Source organism: Gossypium hirsutum, chromosome D02 (genome assembly GCF_007990345.1).
Source record: "Gossypium hirsutum isolate 1008001.06 chromosome D02, Gossypium_hirsutum_v2.1, whole genome shotgun sequence".
NCBI lineage: Eukaryota > Viridiplantae > Streptophyta > Magnoliopsida > Malvales > Malvaceae > Gossypium > Gossypium hirsutum.
In genome coordinates, this window is record NC_053438.1 from 18453969 (window position 1) to 18461587 (window position 7619).

Consider the following 7619-nt stretch of genomic DNA (forward strand, 5'->3'; position numbering starts at 1 on the left):
ACAAAAACTGGCTTTTAGCAGTACTTTTAGCGGCACTTGGACAAAAAACGCCGATAAAAATTGAGCATTAGCGGCGCTTTATGGAAATTGCCACTAAAGAGTAAGCATTAGCGATGTTTTTTGAAAAACGCTGCTAAAAATGAGCATTCGAAGCGTTTTTCAGAAAAACGTCGCAAAAAACTAAAGCCCAACGGCGTCGTTTTCTTACCTTTAGGGGCTTTAGCGGCGTTTTCAAGAAAGCGCTGCTAATGCTCGGGGCTTTAGCGGTGTTTTTGAAAATGTACCGCTAATGCTCGGGGTTTTCGCGGCATTTTTGAAAAAGCGCCACTAATGCTCGGTGTTTTAGCGTTGTTTTTTAAAAAGCACCGCTAAAATTTTTTTTATCTTAATTGGTTTATTTATATTAATTAAATAAAATTTAATTAATTTCTAATTGAATATTTAAAATCTTCAGAAAAAAATAATGACACGTAGAAATAATTTGAAATAAAACACATGGAAAAATTAAAATACTATTATTTAAAATAATCTTAAAGTTTTTGGGGTACATGATTACTGATTTTTTTAATTTATATATTAAAAAATTTCTTATATAATCGTAAAAGAGATAGTATTAATTTTAAAATATTGAATTAATTATCACTATAGTTTAGGATTTTTGGTTTAAGGTATATGATTTATTTAAGATTTAAGGCCAGTTTAGGAGTTACTATTTTAAGGTTTAGGGAGTATGAATTTAGGGATTATGGATTAGGGATTATGGTTTAAGGGTTGGGATTTAAGGTTTAGGGGTTAAGGGTTAGGGGTTTAGGGGTTAGACATTAAGGGTTAAGAGTTAGGGATTTAGGGGCCGGGTTAGGGTTTTAGGTTTAGATTAATTATTTTTTAATTTATATTTTAAATATGTTCTTATATAATTGTAAAGGAGATAATAATAAATTTGTTTAGGGTTTTAGTTTAGGGTATATGATTAATTTAAGATTTAAGAGCGGTTTAGGAGTTCATATTTTAAGGTTTAGGGAGTATGGATTTAGAGATTATGGATTAGAGATTATGGTTTAAGGGTTGAGATTTAAGGTTTAGGGGTTAGACGTTAGGGGTTAAGAGTTAGGGATTTAAGGTTTAGGAATTCAGGGCTCGGGTTAGGGTTTTGGGTTTAGATTAATTTTTTAATTTATATTTTAAATATGTTCTTATATAATTAAAAAAGAGATAATAATAAATTAAATATATTGAAATTATGAGTATAGTTTAAATTATTTAAGAGATATATAATAGATAGACTTTTTATGTATTAAATGGTTAATTTAGGGTTTAAGGTTAACGTTTACTTGAGATTTAATTGTTAAATGATGAAATTTTATACAATCAATTAATGTTTTTATATTTAAATATATTTAATCTAAACCGTTAGATATATTTAAATATTAGATTTTAAAAAATATATATTGATAAATAAATAAATAAAAAGTAACAAATTGATATGGATAGGTAACTATCTGTTTTGGATAGGACCAAATTCTAACAAATAAAAATGAAATACAAAAACTAAAATCATTCCACATCGAACATCTAGCAAAATAGTTATATTTTAGTTAGGAAGAAATATCTCCAATAAAATGGAGATTAGATTGGAAAATAATAATATAAAATCATGATTAACGTCTCAATTTTTAATAGAAATTTGATATGTGAGAGATTGATTGCTTACATTGAATAATTCTAACTTAATAACTAATTACAGCCATTTAATAATTTGATTTCTTATTAAAATATAAGGTATTTATTTTGTTTACATTTAGAGTACTTGATTTTTTTTATTATAAAAATTCAATTTATAAAAAATAGTAATAATAAATGTTTTATAAAATCACTTAACTAATAATTTTTAGTAGACAAAATAAAAAATTTTTAACAGAGCAAAACGATGTCGTTTTGTTTAAAATGAAATGATTTTTTCGGCGCTTTTATGAAAAATGTCGCAAAAGGTAGCAATAGCGACGTTTTAAATAAAAATGCCACAAAAATCATTTTACTTTAAAAAACATGGCGCCATTTTATCCCAAAATTTCCCCCCTAAAACCCCTAATTTTTCCCCCTAAAATCGGTATACTCAAAACACCCTTTAGGTTTTTTAGATTTATTTGTTTGATTCATTAATGTTTTATTGCAGATTAGTAGGGATTCAATATGGATTTCTGTTAATGTTTTTGATTCCGTTCTGTTTGTCAATTTCCATTGTAGGATTTATGTTACTTGTGCTATTTCAGACATCTTTTTAACTGATTTTGTATGAAATTCTCTCTCTCGCTCCATGATTGCTAGGATTTTCATTCTTGGAATTTTTGTGAGTGTTTCTGTATTAGGTTTTAAAAAGCTGAACTAATAGCCTTGCTTAGTAGCAAACACTACATACCAACGCCAGTTGAAGATGGAGACGGAGAACCAGAACCCTTTTCAACTTGATGTGGGAAATCTCTTCGCTTTTAACCCTTTTCACAACTTTCCTTCCCTCCTTACTTCCAGGTTTTCCCCTTTTGTTCCTTCATAATAATTATTGTTTTTGTAGTAGTTTGCCTCAGTTTGATTTTTTTAGATGATCTGTTATATGAATATTTTTCGTCTTTCTCTTTAGGGTATTTTTTTTATTGGAATCATGAGAAATTTCTTAGGGGCAAAGGTGATTTGGAGCTCTAAAATAAATTGAATAGCCATGCACTATGATACTTATTTCCTTTAAACATGGTTAAGATAGTTTTTTTCTTCAAAGCATGAACTGCAGATTTTTGTTTTGCTTATTTGATCTGTAAAAGATGTGGAATTTTGTTCCTTTTTATTTTTACCCATTCTTTGAATATATGTAGAAATTGACATTGCTATTTTCTAGAGTAAAGATTTTTTGCTCCTTTTTTTGGACAATATCTTAATCATATTCGACACATACTATTAGTCTTATTCCAACCTGCAATTCCCATTCTTTGATGGCATTCCCTTGTACCCTAATATTTATGTCATTTTAGCAGTTTAAATATTAGCCTATGATTTTACATATCATGCCTATGGGTGTCAATGGTTGCTGGAATTAAACTTCGATCTCTTTTCTATAAGCATCATTTTCATCCAAACTTTCTAGTTCTTCATGAGGAGATGAGAAGCTTGATGAACACGGGGACGCTTATGAAGCAAAGGATAATAATGATATCTACTTGGACAGATGGGAAATATCGTGAAATGAATGTAAAGATCTTAATTTATTGCCTTTTTTCATTGTTACGATTCTGTCTTATTTTCTAGTAGGTTGTTCGAGAGTCCTGAAAAATCATTTGGGCAAATCTTAACTTGAGGCAATTGCTATGTTTGCAACATAGACACTCTGATTTTGTGCATTTGAGATTCCTTGGATAGGTTTTATGCACCCTTGAAGGCATAAGAATAGGTGGTAAAAGAAAATGTTAGACCTGGAATCTTTTTATAGATAGATAATGATGTCTTGTATATTTGCTGCTAAATAAAGAATTAATCCTTATTTTAGAGTTTGGGCTTCTTGCTTCTTGCTTTAGTTCTCTTTCTACTATTATAATGGTGGTTTTAATATTCTTATGCGTCAATTGTTTTCTACAATTGTAATAGACAGAGCTATATTTTTAGAATTTCTTTCTGGCCAAACTATTGCTCTCTTTCTGTAAGTGAAGAATTGGAAAATGTTATATAATTTAAAGATTAGTTATCCATGTGAGTTTGTATAAAAAATTATACATGTAAGTCAAATTTTAAGAGATTATGAAATCAGTAAAATATTTGGTGAAGAAAGGAAAATCGTAACAAATGTAACAAAATCATAGTTGATCCTAAGCTGTTAAACTTTTATAAGTAGGCATCAACTCTTCACTGAGTTTCTCTTGAGTTGCATACTTAAACTCTCCCTTACAGCAGTTTTGGATAACTCTTACTTTCTCCCTACTCCATGGCCTTTGGTAAAGCTTTGTAAAAGAAAATTATTTAACGGGTGCTCGAAGTCAAAGAAAATTATTTAAGGTAGCTGAGATCCAACCAACTCCAGCCTTAAAAAACATAAAGAAAAAAGAACAGAAGAGATTTTTTGACCCTGTTCTGGTTAGCTGTCATGATAATGTCAATTACCATTTATTAAAGTTCGTTTTCCATTTGTGCATTTTAACTTTTTGACCATATGATTGTAGAATTGCATGGAAACTAAATCTGGGGTTAAGGATTCTATTCCTGCTTGGATCAAGTTCTCTATTCAAGCACCTAGTGAAATCCCATACAATGGAATATACTATGATCCACCAGAAGAGGTATATTTAGTGTGGTTTGCTTGGAAATATTAAATGACTTAATTCTTTTCAAACTATGAGCTGCTGAAATAATTGGAGCCTGGGTAAAATCAGGAGTACTAACTAATGTTTGTAATACTTTTAAAATGAATGCATGAGTGTGAAGATGCACCAACATGCATGACAAAACGAGTTTAAAGAGAAATAATTTCTTATACTTCTTTGAATAATTATGCAAGGAGGTTGTTTTTTATGAACGTAGTGTTGGTGTTAAGAATCAACTCCCTTTAAAATTTTTATAACTAACCGATTTTGGTTGGTTCACTTTCGTATGTGAAATCAGTTTTTAATTTATGTTATTGCATGTGCATGTTTAATCACTGCCAGATTCAAGCAATTATATATATCTAATCTCAAATTTTTGTTACTCTCTTGTGTGAATAACGGAATTTATATTGTGACAGGAAAAGTACGTATTCAAAAACCCCCATACAAAAAGACCAAAATCACTTAGAATTTATGAATCACATGCTGGAATGAGTAGCATCGTATGCATCTCTCTTTTCCCTTTCATGAATTGTTATTCCAGTCTTCTCTTAGATTGCTTAACGGTTCTAATTTATTTTTACTTGCTATCATGCCATATTTTTTGTACTGTTTCTTCCAATATTTTATATGACATCTTCCTCCAAGGCTTTGAGAATGGAAAGAAAAGGAGTTTTTAATACTGAAAAATCATCTTGGTATTATAGTTAAAAACATGCACTGGGAAGTGCATCAAACTGTATAGCTGTCTCAAGAAACCTTTTAATTTTAAAATGAGTCTGAATCCCGATGACAGGGTGACCTCTTCTAAAGAGAAAAGGATGGATTAAGCTTTCCAAAACCCTTGTAGGTGTATGTGGCCTACTTCCTTTGTTCTTTGATTAAAGGAAATTAGACTGTCTTCCATTTAGATTGCATTAAATATTGAGTATTATTTCTATAAATGATATTGAAAATGCCAAATAACTGGTCACTTGGATATCTGTTAACTGCTTTTTGTATTAAAATATCTGTTAAGATCAAAGTTTCAAATGTAATAATTTCCCGATTCAGATAATGTAAAGAGAGAATAGCTTTCTATAAAAGGCTATCAGTTTAAGAATGAAAGACAGAACTCGATTTAGTCATTTGAATTGTTTTTCCAAATTTTCCAAAAAGCTTCTTCAAAATTTAATTTTAAGTTTCCAAATTTTCAAATTAAGTTTTCAAACTTAAGTTTTCAAATTACAAATATCTCACTACCAATCCGATCCTCAGATCTTCGGGACTAACTGGTATCAGAGCTAAGGAGGAGTAGATATTTCTAAGTTTAAGAAAAAAATTAATTTGTTTTCAATATTTCTGAGTTCTGGTTTAACTATATTCATTAATGTATTATTATTTTGCTGAGAATTGATACAATGTCCAGTTAGCCATGGGTTAGGCATGTTACGGACATAGTATCCCTGTAGGCAACTTAATTAATTCAGAAATCTAGATAGTAGAACCCTCTGTAGGAAATAAGAAAACAAAGAATGTTTCCTTTCCTTAGAAAACCCAATTCTTTTGCAAGCTTTGTTTTTAATCAATCCCAAGAATCTGACCAAACCTCAAACAACACTGTTAATGAACAAGAAGAACATTATGAAAATATTCCCCAAAGATTTGTTAATTGGACTCTTCCAAGAGTTCCAACAAACCAAGTTTACAGAAAAACAACTTTTGAAAATTTAAATGCTTTTTGCAGTTACGTTATAAAAACAAAAGAAAGGAGTTTACCTATTCAAAAAGAATACAAAACAATCCAATTATTAGATAAAGTCTTCATTAATAAACTCAAAAAACAAAGATACAAATATATCCATTTTGGATTAGTCCAGGTTGGAGTCAAATCTCTTAGTGTTGAAGCCACTAAAAATACCTCAATATTAGTAGTCTTAAGATACCAAAGACACATCATGTTTAATGACTCATTATTAGGAACTATAAAAACAAGCCTATGTGCAGGCCCAATACATTTTAATTGTTATCCAAATTTTATGGTTTCTTTAACTGATAAAAATATTTTACAATTTTTGACCCTCCAAACACATACCCATAACTACAAAATGTTTCCTGGTACGGAAGTATTAACTTTAGTGTATAAACTCCATTTCAAATCTATGTATTCTGTTGTTAATATTAAGGCTTTACTCCAAAGCCCAAAAGAAGAAACCCTCTTAATAGAGACAGACACTACAAGATCTCATACCACAATCCTAAGAACAATACAATGGCATGAGATAAATCTTCCTGATAAGTGGAAACTTGAAGGTGCTACAGATCCCGTGGCACCAACCCCCATAAGAAACACTTCATTAAGTGAAATTTCTCAGCACCAAGATGGCACAGTCGAATTAAAATTCAATAGGCCACAAAGAATGCCTCCAAGATACTCCTTCGAAATAGGAAGTACCAGCACAACCTTTAGGAGGTTAAATATAGAAGAAGAGTCAAATTCAGAAACACAAATAGTAGATTTTAGGATAGCCAGAGCCTCTGTCTCTTCTATCCCAACAACATTTAGGAAGAATTTACAAGGAATAGATAATTCCTCAAATATAGCTCAACCTATCTATGCCAAACAGGAAGAGAGTCCCCAAAATTCACCTAACATGTCACCAACATATTCATCAATGACTAATAATGCAAGACAAGGAGAAAATTCAGAAACATTTGTTTTAGAAAAAAACGTTTGAAATAAATAAAGAATGGTGTAGAAAGCACTTCTATTCCAACAAAAATAAGCAAAAAAGGGAAGATTACTTTAAAAATTATAATGATAAAAAAGAAAGCATTCTTCAAGAATATTATGGATTTATGAATACCCATAAAGTCCATATAAAATTCTTTGAATGGTTTGAAGAATATTATTTAGAATCTGTTAATATAATAAGACATAATAATAGATGGCGGACTAATAAAGGGGAAGTTGAATCTCGATATCCCCCTTTAATGGAAGTTCAATATCTTCACAAGAATACTGGAATAAAAACAAACCCTTTAAGAATGAGAGCTCCTGATGCAGGAGAACAATTCTCAACAAAAGATATTAAAATGATAGTAGAACAAAACAATTATACAAATATTAATCTTCATACAATAGGAAAACAATTAGATTATATTGAGAATCTGGTAGAGAGTCAACCAATCAGGAAAGAACCAGTAAAAGAGATAATCGAAAAAAGTTCCAAAGAACCAATATTCACACCTTATGAGATTCCAAAAACTTTCCAAAAATCCCAAAATGAATTCCTAACA

General features: G+C 30.1%; 1 long non-coding RNA gene across 2 annotated transcripts; it reads left to right on the forward strand.

Moving 5' to 3' along the window:
* The first annotated feature begins 2056 nt into the window (after positions 1-2056).
* On the forward strand, positions 2057-5003 carry LOC107910747 (uncharacterized). Of its 2 annotated transcripts, XR_005910308.1 has the most exons (3): positions 2067-2526; positions 3134-4316; positions 4760-5003. It is a non-coding gene; the product is annotated as an uncharacterized lncRNA (long non-coding RNA). The 2 variants fall into 2 exon arrangements; XR_001687781.2 differs by lacking the exon at positions 4760-5003 and having other exon boundaries at positions 2057-2526; positions 3134-3957.
* The last annotated feature ends 2616 nt before the right edge of the window (positions 5004-7619 follow it).